We start from the raw sequence: 27,084 nt of genomic DNA, 5'->3' as shown, positions 1-27,084 counted from the left end.
TCATGATGACGATATAAATGATGTAACCCTGTTACAAAGTCCATATTCACCTCTTCCCACTTCCATGTAGGAATACTAAACTCTTGCAAAACACCACCAGGCCTTTGGTTCTTGACCTTAACCTGTTGACAAGTTGCAGACTTTTCTACAGACTCACTATATCCTTTTACATACCCTCCACCAATAGATTCTCATAAATCTCGATACATTTTAGTAAAATTGGGATGAATAGAGTAACACGCACCATGCTCCTCAGCCATAATCTACTATCTCAACACATCTACATATAGTACACATAGTCTACTCTGATATCTCAGCACACTATCTCTCCTTTAAGAGAAAACCTCTACCTTTTGGTCTTTAACTGACTCCTTCAACTTAACCAAGATGTGTCCTGATATTGTTTCTACTTCACCTCAGAAACTAAGGAAGATTTTTCTCTTCTCTGTACCCAAACTCTACCCTCAGCTGAATCAACCAACCTAATGCCTAACCTATCTAAACGGTGCACTTCCGGAGCTAACTCTTTCTTATGATTAGCCACATAAGCAACACTGTCCATAGACAATCGACTAAGGGTGTCTGTGACTACATTGTCTTTGCCCGAATGATACAGCACACTCATGTCATAATGTTTTAGTAGTTCTAACCACCATCTCTGATGGAGATTTAACTCCCTCTGCATAAACACATATTGAAAGCTTTTGTGGTCAATGAACACATCAACATGCACACCATATAGATAATGTCTCTAGATTTTTAAAGCAAATACCATAGCAGCTAAGTCAAGATCATGTGTTGGGTAATTCTTTTCATGAGGCTTCAACTGCCTAGAGGCATAGACTAAGACCTTACCACTCTACATCAACGCAAAACCAAAACCAACTCTAGATGTATCGCAATAAACAACAAAGTCATCTGTACCATCAAGTAATTCTAGAACTGGGCTAAAGTGAGTCGAGTTTTCAACTCCTAAAATCTCTTCTCACATGAATCTGACCATAGGAACTTAACTTTCTTTTGGGTCAATCTAGATATAGGAGATGCAATAGAAGAGAAACCTTCAATAAAATGGCAATAATAACTAGCTAAACCTAAGAAACTCCTAATGTCTGATAGAGAGATAAGTCTAGGCCAATTCCTTATGGCTTCTATCTTTTAGGGATCAACTCTAATGCCATCGGCAGAGACAATATGACCGAGAAATGCTACTGATCTTAGCCAAAATTCACATTTACTTAATATGGCAAACAGTTAATGGTCTCTAAGAATTTGCAAGACAACTTTAAGATGATCTACATGGTCGTCCTCACTGTGGGAGTATACAAGGATATCATCTATGAATACTATGAAAAATATGTCTAGATACTGTTTGAACTCTCTATTCATGAGGTCCATGAAAGCTTCTGGGGCATTGGTTATCCCGAAAGACATGACTAAAAACTCAAAATGACCATAATGGGTTCTAAAGGTTGTCTTTGTAATATCATATTCCCTTACTTTAAGCTGATGATAGAAGGATCTAAGGTCTATCTTTGAGAAATAACTTGCACCTAGGAGTTGATCAAATAAGCCATCAATTCTTGAAAGGGGATATTTTTTCTTGATTGTAACTTTATTCAGCTGACAATAGACAATTCACATTCGGAAAGAACCATCTTTTTTCACACTAATAGGATGAGAGTGCCGCTTGGAGAAACACTAGGCCTTATGAAACCTTTATCTAGTAGATTTTTGAGTTTCCATTTCAACTCCTTAAGATCTATGGGAGCCATACGATATAGAGGAATAGAATTAGGCTGAGTATTGGGAAGAAGGTCAATACCAAATTCTATTTCCCTATCAGGAGGTACCCCTAGAAAATCTTCAAGAATGACATCAGGAGACTCATTAACCACTCTGATGGACTGAAGTGTTGGAGTCTCAGACTTTGTGTCATTGACTTAAACTAGATGATAAATGCAACCTTTGGATATCAACTTTCTGGCCTTAATGTAAGATATGAAATGACTCTTTGGAGACACTAAATTACCTAACCACTCAAAGACTGGCTCATCAAGAAACTGAAATTTCACCACACGGGTGCGACAATCTATAGAGGCATAATAGGAATGGAGCCAATCTATACAAAGAATGAGATCAAAGTCAACCATATCTAGCTCTATTAAGTTTGTTAACATGACTTTATGGAGGACAGTGATAGGACACTTTTTATAGATTTGTTTAGCTACAACTGACTCACCTACTAAGCTAGAAATGTAGAAACGCTCAGGGATCTTTTCAGAACTTATCTCAAAATTCATAGCAACCAATAGGGTAACATAAAAGAAACTCGACCTAGGGTCAAACAACACATAAAAATCAAAATAGAAGACACAAAGCATACCAGTAACAATATTTGGGGAGCTCTCCTGCTCCTGGCGGGGTGGTCAAGTATAGAATAAATTCTGGCACTAGCCATCACCAGTATTGGATAATCACCTTGAGGAGGGGCTGGGCGAATTATAGGAGCCAGTCCACTGGTAGCCCCTATCTAAGGACGAACATCTCTGTTTCTCTACTTAGCATCGCACTCTCTAATTCCATGACCTAACTTGCCACAACCAAACCAACCCTTTTGTCTAGCAAATAATCACTAAGTTGAGTTTTACCATACTTAGTACATGAAGGATAATTGGTTTTACCGTCCATACTATTCTGGTACCTGGACATAGAAGACTTACTCCACTGCTCCTATCTACCTCTAAGAGTGGGATTACTAGCTGAAGATAGCGCTGGCAATAGCGAATGACTCTGAAACTATGAGTGATTTCCCCTTGCAGACCTTGACTGACCATACTCAAACTATCTTGTTCAAGCCTTCTTATTTCCCCTCTCTCTTTCCTTCAACTTCTCTTCTTTGATCTATTGGGCATGAGTTATCAACCTAGCAAGATCCATATCTCCAATAAGCATGGCAGTCTTACACTCCTTGACTACCAATCTCAACACTCCAGTAACGAACTTACTCATACTAGATATGGTGTTAGATATCAACACGGGGCCATACTTAGATAACTTGTTGAACTTAAGGTGGTACTCTTTTACAATCATTGAGCCCTGCCTCAGGTTTATGAACTCCTCAATCTTGGCTTCCTGCAATTCACGCGAAAAGAACCTATCTAGAAAAGCATCTTAGAATATATGCCAACTCATGGAAGCTGCATTCTCACCCCTACCTTTCATCCATATAACAACACAATCAAAAGCAGCATCTTTCAATATATAAGAATCTAATTCTACACTCTCTTTTTCAGTGACACGCATAACTTGGGAGGTATTTTTCACCTCATCAAGATATAATTGGGGATCCTCACCTACTTGTGACCTAAAGAATTCAGGCAGATTCATCATCATAAAGTCACAAAGTCATACTATAACTAAATTACCCACTTGTTAACACAGAACTGTAACCCAATTATTGTCTTGAACATTAGCGGTCACAACTTAGGGTAATACCTGAAAGGCAACCTGAAATTTGACATACGATATGATCTCATTCAGGGAATCAATAGGCTAGGGTGGATGGTTATCATTCCTATGGGCATTTACTTTGTGAGGAGACATATTTTATCATGAAAGAGAATGAGTTAATAGTAGAACAGTATTGTTGTAAGCATGATGGATTATGAAAGAAAGAGAGGATTTTCCTAAAATTCTCCATAGTCTCTTACTCATAGATGTAGCGCGCTTCACACCTATGATGAAGACTATACATAATGCGACTTTTCTGACTCCCTAAAACTCTTTAAGCCTTAGGCTCTGATACCAAGTTTGTAATGCCCCAAAATCTAATCCCGAGATGTCACAGGGTACTCAAAGCTACGAGTAGCCCTAACCTAATGCTTTGAGCCTTCTACTAGATCTGATCCTTACTTTAAGATAATATAATCAAGAAATAATATTGTATTATACCAAAAACTAGACTGAATAAAATTTAGGTACTCTCTGAATAACATATACTAAAAGTCTGTAATTAAATTTGTAGTTCGCCAAGCCTCTACTACTAAAGAACTAGAGAGCCATTGGGACAGACCCCCAACTGACTCAGACTAAACTGAAAATGATAACTCAATTACTATGAAAGATGGAAATCTAAAGAAGTAGACTCTCAAATCATGAGGACTCACCAACTGTGAGAGCATAGATAGAGATACTTGAACAACTTACGCTGATGATACCAAGGACCTGAACATATATTATAAGATAATGTAGCACATAGACATATATGTGGATCGGCACTTTGAGGATGTACTGAGTTTATGGGGATGTAATGCATAAGTAAAATCATCATAATTAGAAAGTAAATATATGTGGATTTATATGACTCACATAAGCTTGATTATCTAAAATATCAAAATATAAAATCATATATAACAAATCATACTTGTAAATCTAGTGAGTCATAACTCTTAGTCTTATAAAAGCTTGCCTATCATTCTTACATTTTGAAATTCAGAAGTTTTAGGAGCTTTGGAAATCTTGGAACATTGGGACTTAGGGACTTTGGGACTCAGGAATTTTATTCTAACCGACGTAAACCAGACGAGCTGACATAGAGTCCAACGTATTGACCACGTTGAGGAGAGTTATTCTACTCTTTCCATCGGAATAGAACCTTAGCTTTAGTGATCAATATCTTAGCCCACTATGGGCAAATCAGAAACCTAGGGTGGCATATAGCTCAGGGGCATAAGACCTTAGAATAATAACCAACTCGGTGCTAAATAATACTCCACACTTATTGGTCAGAATTGTTAGGAAATCCACCTTAAAACAGCATAAGGTTTTATAATGAAAACTAATTATTCTTCTCTCTGCTTTAAATCATAAATAATGTGGATTCCTATCTTTGCTTAGGTTTGGAAGATCAATATTTTTTGAAAATCTAAATGCTCGCTTGTTAAAGCATGCTAATAAAATACCTTTCACGAAATATCAAAATTCATACTTGGGTTTAAAGCATATGTACCTAAATGATCACAATTTCATAATGAAGCTTAATTCTCAATAATTCTATTGGAAACACTTGAAATATAAATTCACAGTAGGTATTTACAATTCATGATATAAATACTCAATTCAAAGCATAAATAGGTGGGATAAACATGTAATTCAAGGCATAAATCACTTATATCTTCATAAACTTAAAAAAAGATACTTTGGGTATAAACCCCAACTTGTAAATCATGTAATCTATAATAAGATTAAAGTTTTTGGGCACAAGAATGAAATATTTGTCCTTGTTCAAACCCCACATACCTTGAATGATGAACTAGATGAACAACCTTACTTTTGAGACTCTATTTGTGCTCTTGAATGATGGTTCTTAGAATTCTTGTGTTGGGAATCTTGAATCTTGAATTAATTTATAAAAAGAATGGTGGAATATTTGGATTCTTGAGGTTGATGTTTTGAGCTTATGGTTTTTGGTTGAGTGAAATCTTGATAAATATATCATAAGATTCTTGTAATAGCCCAAAATCTTGTGTTTAGACGGAATTGGGGGTTGGGAAATAGTTTAAAATACCCTTTTTTACTTCTGAACAAAGCTGAAAAAAATATAACTGGATACCAATTTAATGGGCCACTGTGACGCGCCACTATCGCGGTGGCTAAATGAAAACTGACGAATGGGAAATTGGGGTCCTCCGCGAGGCGGAGTTATCGCATTGTCCAACTAGATTTTTACAATTGGGACCTGAAACTTCAATACGATGTGCCACCATCGTGGTTCCCTATATAAATGCCATTTTGTCCTTCGGCGCAATGCGCCCCTATCGCATTGGGCTACTGGAATTTGTCAATTGGGAAAATTGACCTCTTCGTGATGCATTAATATCGCGGAGGTCTACTGGAAATTGACGAATTGGAATTTGGACCTCGTCACGATGTGCCAACATCGTGGTGGTCCACTGGAAAGTGACAATTATGAATTTTTCCTTCACCACGATGCAGCGACTGCCTGATTAGCATGCTGTCAACTTAAGAATGCTCTAACTTCTTCACCGAATGTCAGATTTGAACGAATTTTGTTTCTATGGAAAGCTTATTTGATTTCCCAAATAATGAATAGTTGAAATATAGAAAATTCTATGCTAAAAAATACTAATAATTTTGGAAAATAACCCTTAACATCCTATGAAAGAATTTAAGCTAGAAAAAGTTTGGGGTATTACACTTACATTTGCCCAATGCACCTCAAAGATGTGTTGAACAAAAATTGGGCAGGAAATTCAAATCCTCTAAGTGGAGAGATAAATGATGGTTTAATAGGTGTCGTATCACAAAATTAAATTAAGTATTTGATGGGGGCAACCCATCATTTTAATGTTAACATTATTTATATTTAAATAAGTCACAAAATTTTAATACTTTGCCGGGGCTTGAGGCATATTGGAATATAAAAATAGGGAAAACCCATGCTTAGAAGTATAGATTCCATGCTAAAAGAGTGCAAAATATTGTAGAATGCCTCAGGTGCCGTGATCGTAGTTTGAGGACTGCGATCGTACAAACCATGTTGTGATCATGGCAGTATGCCAGCTTTTAACATGGTTTTCAATGTGGTTGTAAGGGATCGCTTTGAACCTGTTTATGGTTTTATATTATGTAGTAAGGTCACTACAAGTATTTTTATTGTGGGTGTGTGTGGCCCTGTCCTTGTGTGAGTACACATTGGCTTGCAATGCTTGAACATAATTTACATAAATCATGGAAATGTCGTAAAGTGTATTGTTTTTATTTTTATCTTTTTTACTTCTTTCAATAATAATGTTGGATGATATTTTCCCTATTATAGACTGAGTGACGACATTCTTAAGGGAAAAGTGGCATGATTGGGTTTTGAGCCATGAATGCAAGGAAAGTCTGAGTACCCGTGGCATTTTGGATTTGTGATTGCATTTATACCTATGGCCAAGCTGAGTAGCCATATGTTTTTCCAGTATGAAAGACAAAATATAAGATGAAGGTTGTGGTTGATTCCATATTTAGCATACTGTGTGTGGTGAAAATGCAAAGCAAATACCCCGCTCCATGAATTTTTTCTCTATAATTAAGGGCATGGACATGAGTGACCTTGTAATAATTCTTTTTATATTTTTGGGATTCCAAACATATTTTTGTTACATTGGAAGTCCACTTAGACTAAAAAGCTTACCCTTGCATAGATGTTATCCCCAGTCACCCACTTTGAGCCTTTGGATTCTTTTCTTTGGCAAATATAATGCAAGCCGTGAGCCTTTCAATTTTTATCAATCATTTGAACCCTACTCTCCTTGAACTTACAATTGTAACTTGAGGATAGAAGCCTAAGTTGGGGGCAGTGATGATTGGAAGAGGTAAATTTACCCCACAAAGTTGTAAGTAAATGCCTATCATATTAAGCATTATGAACAAATAACTAGAAAATGATGGGATCTAACAAAGGAAAGAGAAGCACAAAGTGTGCGAGAAAAAAAATGAAAAGAAAATGGGTGAACCAAGTAAATAAAAGTAGGCACATTTATAAGAAAGTGAAAACAAAAAGTAGTGGCCCATGATCAAAACTTGGATAGTATAATGTGATGTAGATGTTCAATAAGGGTAGATCCTTGTTGTTCCAAAATGATATACTACCCTTCCCCAAACCTACTTTACACGCTCAAAAAGCCCTTCGTGATTTTCAACAAAGTATTTTCATTGTAGTGGCAATTGAATATAGGGTCAAGCCTATGACATGGTACTTATTAGCATTAAGAGTTCTTGAGAAATAATGTATGTTTCACACTTAAATTCCTTGTTGCATACTTGGTAGCTTGGTGTGTGGAATTTTCTTTCTTGTGAGGAGACATGCAAATAAGTTAAGGTGGGTAATTTTGTCACTTCCTGAAAAATAAGGAGAAAGGAGTATAATGTAGTTAAGGTCAAAGGTCTGTCATTTCTAGATGATTAGTAATTGTTGCATGGTTTCTCTTTGGAGTCTTTTGCGTACTAAAAAATTGCATTTTATGTTGAGGAGTATCGTGAGAATAACTTTGCCTATGTGTAAAGAGCTACTTGGGGTAATAATCTAGTTTGAGCCATTGTGATCTTTGGGTCACAGAAATTTGCCATAAATATGAAATTTATCTCATGAAGTGAGGTAGTGTTGCTTGCGAACAAGCAAAGGGTTAGTTGGGGGTATTGATGAGTGGTGAATTTACCACTCATTTGCACTCAAAATTCATGCACATTACAATGATATGAATGTATAAATTAGGCATATGCACTATTAAATGCACTAATATCCATATTTGAAAGTCGTAAATTTTATAAGATGGAGAGATGTGGACTTGAGCTAAAAAAGATCAAAAGGGAGAAAAGAAGTACAACAAGAAGACCTGGAGTAGAAATAGGCCTCAGTCAGTGCAATTGCAGACAGTTAAGATAGGTTAAGGTACCACGATCGCGTTGTCCTTACCATGGTCGCGGTAGCCGAGATTGCAGTTATGCTTCTACGATTGTGTCTAAGTGGGAATTTACCCAAGGGAAATTTTGTAATATTTTCCAGCCTACCCCAAATCCCATAAATGCTAAAACCCTCTCTCATTTTTGGACATTCTAGAGATTTTTATCCTATCCTTAGTTTAGGTTTTTTGTATTTACTTGGAGCTTGGAGCAAAATTTGAACTAATCTTTAAATAAGAAGACATTAGAGTGACTTCTAAGTGAAGAATTGGCAAATCCCATTGAGGAATCATTGGAATTTAAAGTGTGGTTTTCATTCTCTTTATTTTTAGTGAATCTATTTGATAGAGACTTTGATTTATTCTTGTTTATTATATTTATGATTTGCTAGTTCTTCCTTTTGGTATTATGTTAAATAGGGTGAAATTGTGTGTGGGTTGTGATGTATTTTTGTAGATTCTAGTTTGTTGATGATAGGTTTTTCCATTGGTTGATTAAATTTGTTGGGATTTGAGGGTGAAATCCCTAAATACTCAAAATGGGTTTGTGGGTGAAAATCTCAATCTATAATACACAAAACTTTCTTTAAGTCGAATCTAGTCTCTAAAAGAGTTATTAAAGACTTCCTAAATGATTAATGTTTATATCAGATAGGATTTCCCCAATTTCGATACCAAATTAGCTTTCCAACGATAACAGTTTCGTCCAAATCCGCTATTGGAGTAAAAATTTATGGGCATTTTATAGAGAACTATCAGAACTACCCAAAAGTGATGGTCAGCATGACGGACCGTCATCTAGCGACGAACCGTTGCCCAAGCCATTGCGGCTAAGGAAGTGAACCAATCTTCTGTCTAAGTGCGATGGTCAGGACCGACAGACCATCGAGCTAGCGACGGACCATCACCCAAACAGTTGTAGACGAGGCAGAAAGTTTAGGTTTTGGCCAAGTATGATAGGATGGACTGACGGACCGTCGAGCCAGCAATGTACCATCACCCAAACTATCGTCACTTTTGATCAACAATTTTAAGCCATTTTTAAAATGGTATTTGGGTCTTTTTTCACCCGTTTTAACCCCTAATTATACCAGACCAGAGCTCATAACTTCATTATTCATATTTAACACCAAAATTATGGTTTCTCTCAAAGATCAATCCCCAAGAACAAAAAACCCTAGGTGTTTAATTCCAAGTCAAGAATTCAAGCGTTCCTCTACTAATCTTCAAGAAATCATCCACCGAAGTATGTCAATGTTGATTCATGGGTTTCTTTCATCCATGAAGCTCAAGAAACCCTATTTGAAATATAAACTTTCAATTCCATGGTATGAATTGAATTATATCCATGTTTATGTTGTTGTTTGATTTCCAAGTTGAAATATTTAATGACTATCATGAAAATCTGTTAGCATGTGGTTGATGTTCTTGCATTAGAAGTGTAAAATGTTGCCATGATGTATTATTTCAATATTCATGCCTAAGCCTACAGATATGCATGCAAGGTGTTTGATAAAATGCCTAAGAGAATAGGAATTATGTCTTATGACTCATTTGTGACCAAAATTGATGAATTCATGTTTCTACCTTATGTTTGATATGACTCCCACATTATTGTTATGCTTTGTAATAGATTGACGTAATGCCCATGAGATTAGGCTTTTGAAATTATGATATGTTTATATGAATTCCTATTTATGTGTAAGCTTATAGCATGTGAATACTTTATAAAAATCCCCAATGATTGTACTATGAATTGTTGTTTATGGTCATTTGTCAAGAAGTGTCATGTCTTATCAGTTTCATGCTATCGAGTTTGGGGGTACTTGTACCCAAAAATTTAGTTGTGTGCCTAGAGCCTGTGTCATGTTTTCCAGATAATCACAGTCAATCCCTAATTCATCAAACTCAATAAGTAATGTGACTCGGGAAAACTCAGTAAACACAGTAATCCCAAGGATTTAATAACCTGAATAGTATTCCGTTAGTCAACGGAACTCAATAAACATAGTCCAGTTCAGTTTAGTTAATCATGTTCAGTGTCTATTCATATGGGAGTACGATTCAGCACCGAGTGAGCCTAAGAATGGGAACTCACCTATTATTAGATGGTGTAATTCTTAGAAGCAATCCTTCCGCTACAAAACTACGTAGCTAACGTAGGTTGAGACATCAAACCTACTAGTTGAAGGTAGATGATGTGGCTTAACCTATTATATGAGGGTCCCACTGTTCTCCTTAGAGTACCTATTAGATGAGGGATTAATCACAACTTGTTCTTACCAGTGGCGTTGTATTGACACCTTACTAAGTGGGGTTACAGATTAGATCGCAACTTAATTATATTATCTTATTTAGGGCATGTCGGTTAGATGACTACCTCCCACAATTACAGTCTCAGTATCAGTCTCAGTAATAGAACTCAGATAGTTCTATAGAATTTAAGACTGTCAAATACAGTCACCCAGTTCAGTACGGAACTCATCTAGTTCCATCAGAAGCAGGACTGTCAAACACAGTTATTTAGATAATAGTATATCAGTCATACCAAACTTATGTTATCAATATTTAGATTTAGTGATGTCATGATCTCAGCTATAGTTCACGTATTCATACATGTATTCTCACATTCATGCTATTCAATCAGTTAGTAGTGTTCATTCATATAAACCCCTTGTATTCAGCCTACCTCCCTTGCATACCAGTACATTCAATCATATTGACATATTTTATCTATGGTATTTTATACCATAGATTTAGAAGCACGAGCTCCAAAGCATCCTTAGAAGATCGGACGTTCAGAGGCTAGACTAGCAGTGAATCCTTATCATTCGAAGATAGAATAATTATTTTATTACTTTATTATTTCAGTAGTCCAAAGTTAGTTGGGGACATGTCCCATCAATTCTACAGTTTTTAGATAGTTTAAAGGCTTCCGGACTATAGCATGTTAAGACAGTTATTTCAGTTTTGTTTTGGTATTGATATACCGTATTTCCAGATGTTATGTTTTATCAAATATTTGAACCTTATGGCCTTTCAACATTTTTTGCATTATACATTATACTATGCAATGCCTAGTTACGGATATCAGTCATGGGTTACACATTCTCTTGAAAGCTCAAACCATCCTTAAAAGTTGGGTTTGGGGAACTTTTGGAACCCACCACATCTTTAAAAGAGGGATGTGGGAACAAAGGCAACAATATTTAATTCATGGATGTAGTTTGCTATTTTTCACTATCTTAGACATAAGTGTGATTATGTGGTTGACTATAACTTGGGTATCATCCTACAAATAGGGATGCCCAATTGAGGTTTTGAGTGGCTTTAATTGACACACTCTTTAGGTTCTCGAAAGAGTTAATGAGTGACATCTTTGAGACTTTGTTGACAAACTAGCCTCAAGAACTTTCAACCTAGCCTACAACATAATTAATGATTAGAATTTGCACCTAATCATCATGATCCCATGCATAACCTACCCTTAGGAAAACATAATTTCAAGATACGTTTCTAATTGTTTATTCTCTAATTTTTCTTTTTCTCATCTTAGTATTTTAGAACCCTTAAAATAATTATATCTTTGAAAAAATTCAAAATCACCCAAAATATTTGTATAATATGTTTGAATTTAGAAAGTGACATTAATTTCTAACTTATTTAATTGCCACTCACATTGTTCCTCGTGGATTAGACCCCGACTCAAAGTTGGGCAATTATATTAACAATGATTGCTTTGCACTCAAATTGACATGTGAGTTGAGCGTTATCGGTCATCACATTCATAAGTTGGAGTTCGCATATACAAAGAGTAAGGTGGTCAACTAGTTTAGGCTACCTCTTTCACGTTTGTAGAGGATCGGCTGCATTTACAAATGGTTAGCCAAATCTCAAGTTATGTTCGTAATGTGGTCCCCACAATTGAAATAAAGCGACCCTAGACACATTTAAAGTTGTTGATCCTGATTGTATACACATTTTTTCTAACTCTTTAAATATTTAAACCCGTAGGAGCTTAGAAACATATGTACATCGATCATTGGATGTCAACAGTGATTTGATGAGGCCATTTTGGTAATTTTCTCACTATTATTTCTATAAGTTTCCATTTGTTTTCTTGAGTAATCCTCCAATAAACTTTAAAGATCTATTTTATAATGGAGATTATTTGGGGATGCATTGGTGCTTTGATTTAGCCAATTTTAAAGGGTAAGTAACCCTCGACATATAGGGGATGCAATGATAGTTTAAAATTTGTGATTTGAAAAGTGGAACCCGTATAGGTTTTTTAGTTTGATTCTTGACCTAGAGCATTTATATGCAATATTAAAATCAATGTTCTTGTGGTAATGCATAGAATAATCTTTTGGTAGTGTGGCATCACTCGAAAGCTTCTAAAAAAGAGAAGGCTTTAGAGTAGTGGACCTTCTCGAGTTTTCAATGACGACCAAGTAGGCTATGCTTATCGACCTTTATATTGATCTTTATTATGATATTAGTGTAGTATTATGCTATATTTTGTTGGTATTTATGTCTTAAATAGTAGTTTCAGTAATTAGTGATTATTTAGACAGTTAAAGAGCCATTTAGGTAGATTTTTTAGCCAGTCTCCCCTCATATTGGACTAGATTGATAATTTAGGACTAGTTTTTCTTTAGTATGTTGGGATGGAATTATAAGCCATAGGCTATGTTTTGGTAGGTGCTTTACTTAGTATGGATTTTCAGTACAAAAAGCGGGCCCCACCAGTCTTTTTGGTGAAGTATGCTTAGTTTTGCTTCATGTAATTTAATAAGCTTTTAAGTTGTGAACATAGATTAAATATTGGACCTTCGGATGACTTATGCAATTTAATTGACTTTGTTTTGTTTTGTTACTCTGGATAAAGTTACCTTTCATCTTTTTGGACTGTGCACCTATCCATGGTGGTTAACATGAATTATTTTACTGACTTAAGCATATTATCTATTAGTTATATTAAATGGAGTAGAAGCAAATTCCTGATCTTGAGGTATTATGGTACTTGGTCCATTTACCGTAGTTTTTATTCAAGGCTGGCGATAGGTAGCTCCTCGGTCATTGATTATATTGGGTTAATTTATTAAATATTTAGTATATGGCAATTAGTCACTAATTCTGGTTCAAGTCTGACATTCATGATCTTTATGAGATAATTTATACTGATGATACTATTCTAAGTTCTAATATTCATGGTTCAAAGATATTTCCAGGTATATTGTCATATTCGGGCACATTTTATGATTTCTATTATCAGTATTTTCTCCTTGTTTGTACCTATCGGGCTTATGGGGGCTCGTTTGGGTTATTTCTCTCTTGTTTATGCCATTAGGTCTTATGTTGGTCCATTCAGTTAATATTTAGATGGTATTTACTAAATTTATTTATTTTGTATATTTACCACTTTATTTATTTTTGAATTAGCCTTATGCTTGACGTGAGTTTATATTCTCGCATTTCATCACACTTTTATTGTAATTTTCCTTTATTGGCCAGTGAGTTATATTAAGTACACATTATTTTTGGTACTCATACTACACTTTTTATCTTTATTTTATGTTGATTCGGGTAATAGCTACCATCGCTACTGCTTTATTCAAGCTTGCTTATGGGGATCAAGAGATAGGGTGAGCTTTAAGATTTGGAACTGATCCTCTCTCCTTCTGCTATTTTTGTATAGTTTTTACTTTTTTAAGATTACCTATAGAGTTGATATTGTTCATTACTCTATTCTTTTTTAATTTAGTGGCTCTTATGCCAACCTTACTAGGTCGTGGGATAATTTTCTTGCACATTTCCTCATTTTCCCTTGTCTTGTGGTACTTTTATGATTATATATTGTTATTTACCTTACTACTTACATGTCTAAATTCTTTATTCATTCAACTTCCGTTGTTTAGTCTTTTACTTGTCGTTTCCGGCTATAGTTTGGATTACCTACTGGTGGGTTAAAGCCGGCTTGAGAAATGGATTGTGACACCCACAAACGTGAAGGACTTATTTTTGCACCAAACACCGCACCAGTAGTTTGGGATGTGGAAAAATAGTCCCAATTGAACCCTATGAATTCGTTCGGGACTCTACAAGTATAAACCAATATTGCTACAAGACTAATTTCAATATTCCAGACTCAATGGAAATATTGGATTCATCAAAAGAGGTAATTTTGAATAATTTAACCCCAAGATCCCTTGAAGCTAACTTTAACTAGTTTATCATATAAGAATTTATAATAAAGGTTTACAACTCAAACTAATCACTCTACTAACCCAAAAACAACATTACAAATCTAATGGAACTAACAAAATCACCATCCAACACTCCAATCACAAAATGTTGACCGAAAATTAGACAAAATTTGTAAGACTTCTCAAAAGCTCAAATTCACTCAAATCACTTCCCAATGCTTCTGGGACTGTGTCAACTAACCCTACAAGTTATAAATACTATATAGCAATTACGGAGAAGGGAAAATGGTCAAAACATAACAAAAATAAAAAATAACAACAAGGGTTGTTACATTATCCACCACTCAAACACAAATTCGTTCTCAGATAAAAGAAGAAAATAAACTACCTGAATTAGTAATAAGATAAAGGTATCTACTTCGCATATAAAACTCAACCTAGAATACAGACTCCTCAATAGCATGATTTTTCCATTGGAATTTTACATAATCAATATTCTTAGACCTCAACATCCTAGTCTTCCTGTCTAGGAGAACATTGAGCTCCTCCACGTAGGACAAATCATGATCTAATGCAATCGAGTCCTACCAAATCACAAGCAAATCATCTCGATGATATTTCTACGTCATGATAACATAGAACATTGAATGAACAACTGACTGATGTATCGACAAAGATAACATATATACCATGTATTAAAACTTCTCAAAAGTCTCAAAACATACTTGCTCTTTCTTTCCAAACCTCATCACACCCTTTATGGGTAATACCTTTAATAAAACCCATTCATCAACATAAATACTATATTACAAACTCAAAAAATCAAGTTGTGATGTCGTGAACGTGAAGAAGGTCTCATTTTTGTACAAGAAAACTACATTAGTAGTTTGGAACATAGAAAAATAGTCCCAATGGAACCCTCAGGATTTATTTAAGGCCCTACAAAATAAACCAATAATAATTCTAGGCTAATTTAAATGTTCCAAACTCTATGGAACCATGAAATTTATTAAAAGAGGTCATTTTCAACAAGTTAACCCTTGGGACCCCCTAAAGCTTACTTTAACTGTTTTTCTTTTAAGAAGTCAAAACAAAATATAAAGGCTTAGAACCAAAACCAATCATTCTAATAACCCAAAATTGACATTCTAGATCTTCTAGAACTGACAAAATCACTATTCGATGCTCAGAACACAAAATGATGACCAAAGTCAAATAAAACACTTTTACGACATCTTAAAACCTCAAATTCACTCAAATCACTCTCGAATATTTCAAGGACCATACCTAAAAAAATCACAATTCATAAATAGCATATAGCAACTAAGAGGAAGAGAAAATGGTAAGAACATGGCAAAATATGAAAATCACTAGAAGGGTTGTTACATTATCCACCACAAAAATACAGCTTTTTCCCCCAATGGAATAGTAAATAAGGTACCTGAATCGATAGAAAGCTGGGGGCATCTACTCTACATATTAGAATCAACCTCTTATTTTAGCCTCATCAATAGTGTAACATCTCCATTACACTTTATGTAATTAATATTCTTAGACCTCAACTTCCTAGTCGGTCTATCTAGGAGAGCAGTAGGCTCCTTCTCATAGGGCAAATCATGATCTAATGCTACTGACTCCCGAAAAATCACATGAGATTCATCTAGATGGTATTTCTTCAACATGAAACACAAAACACTGGATGAACAACTAATAGATGTGAAGGTAAAGCCAAACTTCTCAAATATCTCAAAGTCCAAATAAAATTTGAACTATGTTTCCCTTTCTCTCCATACCCAATCAAACCCTACATAGGCGATACCTTCAACAAAATCCACTAGCCAAACATGGATGCTACATCACAATCTTAATGGTTGGCATAACTCTTTTGCCTACTCTTGGAAAACACAACTATCTATTGAATCAATCTAACTATATCTATCGAGTCTCTTAACAAATTTGTTCCCCAAGGCCCAACCTCGGATGAATAAGACCATCCCAAGGGGATCAATACCTCCTCCAATGCAAGGATTCAAAAATTACTATCTAAATGTTGGAATGGTAGTATTTGTTGAAAAAAAACTCCTCTAAGGGAAAACACTAGTCCCATTAACCACCAAAATCCATAACACACACTTGAAGAATGTCTTTTAACACTTTAATGGTTCCCTCTGACTGTCCATCCATCTATGGGTTAAAAGTTGTGCTTATAATAAGCTGAGTACCCAACTCACTCTACATAGAATTCAAAAAATTTGAGGTAAATTAAGTAACTGTATAAAAATAATAGAGATAGGTAAACTATGCAACCAAACAATCTCTCAAATATAGATCCTAGTCAACTTTTATACATTATAGCTTACCCTCGTGATATAAAATGCACGAACTTAGTCAACCTATCCACGATAACACAAATAGAATTAAATTTCCCTAAGTTTGGGGTATACCAATAACAAAATCCATAGTGATTTGCTTCCCCAATGGTTGATGCTCATACATCACTTGTTGACAATTAAAACACTTGGTTACAAACTCAATAATGTCTTTCTTTATAGAGTATCACCAATAGTGTTTTTCAAGTCATGGTACATTTTGGTTATTTTCAGACGAATGAAATACTTCAAACAGTGAGCCTACTATAACATTAGAGTAACCCATCCACTAAATCTCAGCCTACAAATACACCCACCAATCCATATAATACTATTAGAATCATGAAATATAGTCTTTGCCCCGTCAATGAACTAACAAGCTTGAATTTGCTCCATCAATAATGATCAAAACTCAACATATGCCATAACACACCAGAGAGTCAAAACATCAAGTTGAACTAACTGGTTAACAAAGGAATGAATGTATGAGGCTAAAGGTTGCTCTCCTAACAATAGATGAGCTGAACTTCCTATACACATTGCCTTTAAATTGCTGCTTCCACTAGTATAATAGCCTTGAATTAATGGAAATGAATAGTGAGATATAATACTTAAGCAACTCTAACCATTGGCACTATCTCATATAAAGATCTAATTGAGAGAAGAAGTATTGAAGACTATGACGATAGCAAAAAATTTCATAATGAACACCATATAAGTTGTGTCGACATAATTTCAAACAAACAAAATATTGGATAACTCCAAATCACATGTATGGTAGTTCTTCTCATAAGGGTTTAGCTTTTAAGAAGAATAAGCAATTGCCTTAGCCTTCTATTTCATAACACTACCCAAGAAAACCCATAAATCATGAAAAAACACAGTAAAACCCATGCCCTTCTTTAGTAAAATTAGAATAGGAATTGAAGTCAAAAAATCCTTGAGTTTTTTAAAGCTTTCTTCACAAGTATCCAACACTAAAAATAGTGTTCTTTAATGTCAAATTGGTTAAAAAAATATACAATAGAAGAGAAATCTTGCACAAAGCACTAATAATATAACATGATAAAACTCTAATTCTTAATTAGAAAAGTAGGTTAACTACAATCTTAAATTCTTGCTACATTGGCTAGATAGACCATAATACCATCCTTGGTCATTATATGGCCCATGAATAAAATAGAATCAAACTAAACACACACTTGGAGACCTTGGCATAAAAATTCCCATCTTTTTATTTTTGAAGTACTGTCCTGAAATATTGTACATGGTTTAAACCACGATATCATTGATGAAAACAATTATAAAAGAATTGATATAAGGACTGAATGCCTTGTTCATCAATTCCATAAATGGTGTATGGCATTAGTAAGCCCCATAGTCATCACTGAGAACTCACAATTGTCGTATTGCATTAAAAAGCCATCTTCAGAACATCAAAAGCTCTAATCTACAATTTATGATAACAAGATCTCAAATCCATATTAGAAAAACTAAAGTACCTTGAAGATAATCAAACAAGTCATCAAAATAAGGATAAGGATCATGTTCTTTAAAGTCACCTATTTTCAGTTATTGATAGTCAATACATATGAACATGGATCTATCTTTCATCTTTACAATAAAATAGCAGCACCCTAAGAAAACACACACAATCTAATAAAACCCTTATCTATCAAATCCTATAATTGCTCTATGAAATCCTTTGGCTCTATTAGATCCTTAATATGAGGAAAAAAGATATACTTAGTGATATGATCAACATCAATGGAAAAATCAATATCCCTATCTAGATTCAGAGTAAGTATGCTCATAAAAACCATAGTAGTGAACTTTGTTAAAACTCCCATCAAAGAGGTGGTTGGAACAACACTAGTATTATTAATATATGCTAAATAGGAAAGACATACATATCATAACATACGAAGAGAACCTAGTAAAGATATAACACCCTTTGGACATTATCTCAAAGCACCCTTCTATTTTTAATTCAAATACCAAGAGTTTATAAACTCATGGTCTTGGTAAAACAGTCCAAAACCTTATGATAAGGAGCCAACAAATCCATCCTTTATATAACATCAAAATCAACCATATAAATGATAATCATGTAGTGCCAAGTCTCACACCCCAAAAAGTGTAAAACAACAATATTGATACACCGAATCTACTATTAAAGAATCACTTATGAGGGTAGATACATGAATAGTCTTAGCAAGGGACTAAGTAACATAAATACAAATAGAAAAATATATACATACATAAGAGATTTTTAACCTATGGCTAAATATTAATATATTAGGATAATTATAAACTCAATTGTTACTTATAATCACTACATCAGAGTCCTCTACCTTAGGTCTCCCTAGAAAAGCATAGCACTGACCACTCTCACCACCACACAGAGTAACTCCTTATTTATCAGAATGAACTACCTAAGCTCTAGCTTTGGTACCTTTAGAACTACCTCTGCTACCTTATGTACTACCTCTAACTACTAAAATTGGTGTAAAATAATGTTGAAGCTAGGATTTCTATTGACAAAAACCAATAACAAATTAGGGGAAATCCCTTATTAATTGACTATGCTCATCATATATAAAATTCATTAGTCTTTAATTGACAAACAATCTCCACCACTTCCTATCCATATCATTTAATTAATAGGTAGTGTAAGCCATTCCATGGAACTTAAGAAAATAAAGTTTATGCAACCTCTCCTAACAATCAATCAAAAATTCCTAAGCATCCTCCCTAATGACACTACTAAACATGGATAGGGAAAACCTTATGTATTTTCTAATATGAAGAATAAAAATTATTGGATAAAAATTATGAATAATTGAGGACACAACAAAAGTTGTTTGTCTTGGGATTCTAAAATTATGAGCAGTAGTCTGTCCCAGTGGATGTACATCTCATATAGTCTAAGAACCATTCTATGTATTTTGTAGAATAACCAATATAGGAAATTCCATCCAAATAACCCAAAAGATAAACCAATATATCCTGCAATACTGGGTAACCATGAGTCCTTGAGGGTTTTGAGCTAGTCCCATATTCTATGATAGATAAATCTCCTTATCATATGAATTCATACTCTACTTGGATCTTCTCCTTGTGCCGAGATCTACACTTATCTCTATTGTGACACCTACCATGCCCTTTGATTGAGGCTCTGATAGGGGTTACTAACTCAACATCCATAATAACTTTAGATCTAGTCCTCACCATCTGTTCACAATAAAATAGAATATAAGTTTTAAATATTGGACATAAATTATACACCATCTTCATCTTCTTCTTTTATTTGATAAAGATGAGCCCTTTATCATTCTCTAAGTCCCAGTTTGCATCCTCTTAATTCACCCTTCGAAGCCTGTACAACTAAGAAATTAAACTTGAAAGGTAGGGAGCCTCTTTTGTTGCTTTGGTAGATGTCCTTCCATATTATCATACTTTCTTCCCCTGTATTTAGCTTAATCCCACTCATAGCATAAGCTATCACAAGACCTTAAGGGTAAATAATGTCAGAAGGGTTACTCGAGGAGTCAATCTTCTGAATTAATAAATTTAGATATTTTTAGCATCAACAGTGAAGTGTGTGCTGCTGATCCCCTAGGGAATAGTCTAGTAAACCTTGTCCCAGCCTGCTTAGCCACCTGTGTGTCCCTCAACCACCATATATCCAATTTACTAATTTTGATAGGTACTTAGTATTAGGGATATTAGGCACCTCAAAGATATCATTGATTATGGATGCATCCACATGCACATATACTCTCTATATATAGATAGTAGCGTGGGGGTTATCCTAACAAACAATTGGAAGAATAATATAGAACTCACAAATCCAGCTCAAGACCCCATCTAAATAAGCCTCTGCTAATGACATCCAACCAAATGCCAAAGCCGATCATAGAACTATGATGGAACCTCCACCATACATATCATTAGGGATCACCTTATTTAGTAGAATACTATCCTCCAGTAATCACAAAATTAATCCTAACAATTTTGATCAAGGAATCTTTGGAAAGTGGGGCATGTTTTAACTAGTTTACCATCTATGAAGTTAAGAATCTTACAAAAAAATTTGTGAAAAGTGAGTTATAATTAGTGATTTCAAATAATTGCAAAGTTTCAGAAAAAAATAAGCCATAAAATTCAAGAAATCTATTGTCTATCTTCCTTTATTGTGGAATACATTCCGTTACAACAAAACTGCAATAACAAGAATATTCCAACTCTAGAAGGGCCTCCAAAGTAGGATGAGGCCAATAGAGTAACCATCATCTTCCCTACAACTCAATTGATGCATCAACGATATCTTTCACAAAAATTGTTTGTTTTCACCCTTTTAAGCAAATATTTGAAATGGGAAGTGTCATAGGACTATTATATACAAAAATTTAGATGTTTAAACCCCTATACAAGTCTAAATTGTTAAGATATTATTAAAAAGTAACCCTTTATATTCTACCCTTATTCAAGCCCTAAATTTTTCATGAACACCATAAATATTTTCCTTGAATGATGTGGGGGTATTTTAAAATCAAGAGAAGCAATGAAACTTTTAGAATTCAATAGAAACATTGATTTCAATATTCAAGCCCAAACCTTCATGTTGTATATGATTTCTAGTACAAAATTGATTACATTTTGATTATAAGAGTAAGAAATCATGGTTATAAAGAATTTACCTTGATTCTAGTGTTACAAAAAGTTGATTGGGGTGCGAAGGGGAGTTTTATTTTTGAAATTTTGACAAATGAAAAAGAAACCCATTTCTCACCCAATAATGACCCTCTAAGCCATTTTCTAATTTTTGCTTATTTTCACTATTTAGAGATTTGCAATGGCTTCCCCAACTAATTTATGACTTTCTAGAATAGATAGTTTAATACCCAAATGATTTATTTGGATTTTAGAGTCAATTTCTTATTTTTAAGACTTTGTTGGTTAAAATTGGCTACCCGACATAAACACCAAACAAACAACCTCATATGTCAATTCTCCAGTTCCAACAACTCTAGAACGCTAAATATAGGCTTGGTGGACCCTTGGTTTAGGTCCCCAAACTCTCAAACTCATTTTAGGCTATTGGCTAGAAGTTAAGAAAAATGGCAAGTAGATGTGTGACCCACATTTCAGCAAAATGACCCAGGATGGAAAATTTGACTGCGTCGTTGAGTTTGAAACATCAATTTTTATAGGGTAGAATAGTTATTTTGCTTATACGGGTTCTTGAATAAATTCCAAGGGGTTGGCATAGACTTGGAAAATTTCTAAGTCTCAACTATTGTTATTGCATTGCTTAGGTTCCCATGAGGTCACTTAAGCAAATGTTGCAAAAGTTGTCTACCAGTCGATTTAGTGGCCTTAAGAGGCCAAAGGTCACTAACGTGGTATCTGGGCTAAGATCATATGTCACTAAATCAACATTTGTGGACCTGGTAAGGGTATAAATACCTCACTTAGCCCAATTTTTACAATTTTTCCTCCATTCCCTCGAATATTAACCCCTAAAAAGTAGGAAAAGTTTTGAGAATTATTTGTGGTTGATTTTAAATCTTGTGTGAAAATTAATTTACAAGTTTCTTCTCTGAATTGTTGGTAAGCTTCCATTAATTTCTTTATATAATCCTTTATTTTTTCTAAAATCCCTAGAATCTTTATGTCATGGTTATAGCTCCATTAAACCTCAAAATTCATACTTTTTAGGGTAAATATTCCTTGAGTATATAGGGACGCTTTGTTGGTTTCGAAAGTGTGGTTTTGTAGACCCCTACATAAGATTTTTACATAATTTTGACTCGTAGCACAAGAGTGAAATATGGGTATCATTGTTCCCATTTTAATGAATATATTATGATTTGGATAGCATGAAACCTTGTGGAAGCTTCTCATAAAAGTAAATCTGTGGTTTAGCTTTAAGTTTTTTTTTTATACGTCCAAGTAGTCTAGGTTTACCCTCTTCATTGACTGAGCAAATTCATAATATAACTATGAAATTATGCTAGCTATGGAATGGTATTTCTGTATTGAAAGAATGATTGGTGTGCATAGTTTGATTTAGATTTTTAGGCTATCTTAGAATCATAATATATGTGAATTTGATGTAGTTGCTCACAATTTTTGTAGAATTAACTTAGTTGCTCCTGTTTTAGGGAAAATTTCTATCTTAAGGCTAATAATGACTTATTTAACATCTAGAAATTAATTTAGATACCTTATCCTAGTTTGGGGAAGAATTTGCCTAAAACTATTTTTGGGGATTAGAAATGAGCGTTTTTGGCCCACCTTAGGCCAAGACGTTTATTTGCTTTTGTAGGCTTACTCACATATGTTCTACCCTTATTAATGATTCTTTTAGGATTTTTAGGAGATTGGACACTTAATGAGATACAAGTTTGGTATTTGGGAGTTGGTGTATGTTTCAGGTAAGACTTGGTGGTCTCTTGATATGCTTAATTAATGCAGTTTAGTAGCATGGTTTATGATATGACATATGGATATGGATTATTGACATGATTTATGGATATGATCTAGTTATATAAGTTTTGATATAAGTTCACCAATATTTTGATGATGTTAATTATATTATTCGCAGTTCCAGTCTGACAATTGATGATAATAGTGATATATGAGCTCAAGTTTGAGTTTAGAATCAGATATTATGATATTTATACTATCGAGTATGATATGAAGATGATGATATGAGTTTCAGTTCATGTTTGACATTGAGTATTGGGAATAATATGATATGATTCAGATGGATTCTCGATCATGGTATGATAAATAGGTAATTTACAGCTATTCGTTACATTGCTATGATTGTACCATCTAAGATTATGAGGGCTTGCATTAGGTTATTTTCTTTTTTGCAGTTATTTGCTTATGGGGACTAATTTATTAGATAGGATTATGTGATTTATGTTACTTTTTCATATTTATTTACTTACTTATGCACAACTATGTTGGAGTTTATTTCAACGTTTGAATTATCACCTTAACTTATATTATTTTATCTTATATCTTATTATATTTATATCATGGTTTAGTTCACTCGGCCAATGATGCCTACTGAATCTAGCAGTTTTGGTACTCATAGTACACCTTTTTACCTTTTTGGTATAACTCCAAGTACTAGATGTCGTCATTGATGTGATGATCATGCAAGGATGATTTCAAAGATTAGGTGATTTATTAGAGTCAGAGTTGCCCTTTTACTTCTGTTATCTATGTTATTTATTAGAGTCAGAGTTGCCCTTTTACTTCTGTTATCTATGTTTAGTCTTTCATTTTAAAGACAGGTTGTATTTGACCATTTCAGTACTTATGCTTCATATATAGTAGCTCTTGTACAGACATAACTAAGTTATGGGATGATTATTGATATTTTTATCTATTTTTAAGAAAACTTTGAATGCATTATTAATATTACAAGCCTTTAAATGTTGCATTTTGGCTTTAAGGCCATTTTCTACCATGTTAGACCATTGTATATAGCTTTGTTCTATGATTTCACTTACAGATAAATTAGGTGCCATCATAAATCATATATTAGGTCAGGACAAATTGGTAATAGAGAATAGGTTTCACTTGTATTATCGGTACAAGAGCAACTATCTAGTAGAATGTTAGGGATTAATTACCTTCAGGAGGATATAGAATACTCTTAGGAGTTTATCACTTCTTTTACTTATTTCATACAAAGAGTTTGAGTTGGTATGTAAAGAATTTCCTTGTTTTCACACTTTTGCAGATGGCTAGCGCACATGTTACCACTATAAGAGATAATAGTCCAGAGAATAATCTTAGGTATTTTATTATTATTCATGGGTGACCAATTTGTAGTGGATAACCTAGATCTATGTCCCTTTCTAAGGGCTAGGACATAGGGCCTTCACCAGACCATTTCCTTTACTCGAGCTAGAGATTCTTCCCCTCACTAATTGTGGGCCAAGGACCAGCCCAGGCTCAGGCTCCATCAGGGTTTATTTCATATTTAGAGCTTAGGGATGCTTTTGTTTAGATTTTTTAATTGGTTGGTGGTGCACAGTCTGATGTGCATAGTATATGGATCAAAGTGGTAAAAAGGTCGGGGCACAACCTTTAGCTACGGCTCCTAGATTTGAGGGCCGTCCTACACTAGTTGTTTCCCAAATGTTAGTTGCTCTACCAGTGATTGCCCAGCCTTTTATGTTAATAAATTAATAGAAGATATTATGTAGATTCTTGAGATTATCTCCGCCTAAGTTTTCTGTTGCACCAGGTGAGGATGCCTATTTATTCTTGATTGATTATGGGGATAAGTTCCTTAAGTTCGGCATACTTGACACTTATGGTATGGATTACACTACTTTTCAGTTAGACTTGGCAACTCCACATAGGTAGAGAGTTTATCTTGAATCTAGACAAACTGGATCTCCCCCATAGATATGAACTTAGACTTATTTCTCTAAGATCTTTTTGGAGAAGTATATGCCTTGTAGTCGTAGGGATCATTTGAGAGATTAGTTCTCAAGGTTAGAGTAGGGATCCATAACTTTTATGGAGTGTGTGGCTTAATTTTATTATTTGTCTAGGAATTCTACTTCTAGTCTGACTATCGAGTATGAGAGGGTTTGTTGCTTTGTTCGGGGATTGAAACTTCCTCTTTATATGTCTACACATAGTTTAGTGGTTACAGGTAGGTCGTTTATTGAGTTTTCCAATCATGCCAAATTTATGGAGAAGATACATCATGAGGCCCAAGAGGCCTGTAATAAGAGGATGTAATATTTGGGTAGATTCCATGGTAGCCATAGTGGCTCATGGTTAAGAGAAAGTGGTTCTCATGGTTGGTACCCTCTGTGCCAGCCATATCTGCATCAAGGTTAGTCTAGTAGGCACGTTTAGGCTGTACTTTAGATGATCGATAGAGGCTAGTTTAGTTTTAGTAAGTGACCTAGCCAGGGTAGTGGTTTCTATTCAAGGAGTTCATCAACTGGTTATCTTAAGTAAGTCAAATCTTTTAGTATCAGCACAATGCCTGGGGCATGTTATGATTGCAAAGTTTTTTCCTATTTCTTGAGAGAGAGAGACCTAGATGTGGTGTGATGGTTCTAATAGTTCAAAGTGTTCCATTGATTTAGGAATCTCCTCCCCTAACGATTGGTCTTATACATAGTTGTAGGGGTGGTCTCCAAGGCATACTTAAAGTCTCTTAATAATGTAGGACAGAAATCAATAAGGAGACCATCCAGGTGGCAGGTGTTGTTAGTTCTATGTTGTTCCTGCTAGACTTGAGGCTGGGTCTTCAGATACTGTTATCATAGGTATAATATTGGTGTGTCATGAGTTTGCTTTTGCTTTATTTGATCAGAGATCCAGTTTTCTTATGTGCCTACATATTATGCTCCACAATTAAAGTTATGGTGAGATTCACTATCCATGCCATTATGTGTATCTACTCTCCTAAGGAGATTCTTTAGTAGTGGATCGAGTTTTCAGATTATGTATTATGAATGTTTGAGAGTTTGATACTCATTATGATCTTATTATATTAAAACATGAAAGATTTTGATGTGATTCTAGTTATGGGCTATTTATCCCACTATAATCCAGTCTTAGATTTTTTTCCAAGACCATTACCTACGCTATCGATGAGTTACTCTTAGTTGTGTGGTAGGGAGTAGTTAGACACAAGATGATAGGGATTATTTCTTATATTAATGATTGGAGGCTCATTTTGTGAGGATGTGATTCCTATCTCACTTATATTTATGATGTTAGTGTGGAGAGCTCGGCACTTACTTTGTTCCTATTGTTCATGAGTTTCTTGATATTTTCCTTACTAATCTACCTAGAATACCTCTTGATCTTGATATCAAGTTTGTTATTTATCTTATGTTGGGCCCTCAACCTAATTCTATGGAACCTTACCTTATGGCCCCTACTAAGCTTAAAGATCTAAATTCTCAACTTCAAGATCATCTTGGTAAAGGTTTCATTAGACCGAATGTGTCTCCTTGGGGATCTATTATATTTTTT

Source organism: Capsicum annuum, chromosome 11 (assembly GCF_002878395.1).
Source record: "Capsicum annuum cultivar UCD-10X-F1 chromosome 11, UCD10Xv1.1, whole genome shotgun sequence".
Lineage (NCBI taxonomy): Eukaryota > Viridiplantae > Streptophyta > Magnoliopsida > Solanales > Solanaceae > Capsicum > Capsicum annuum.
This window is presented reverse-complemented; position numbering follows the sequence as displayed.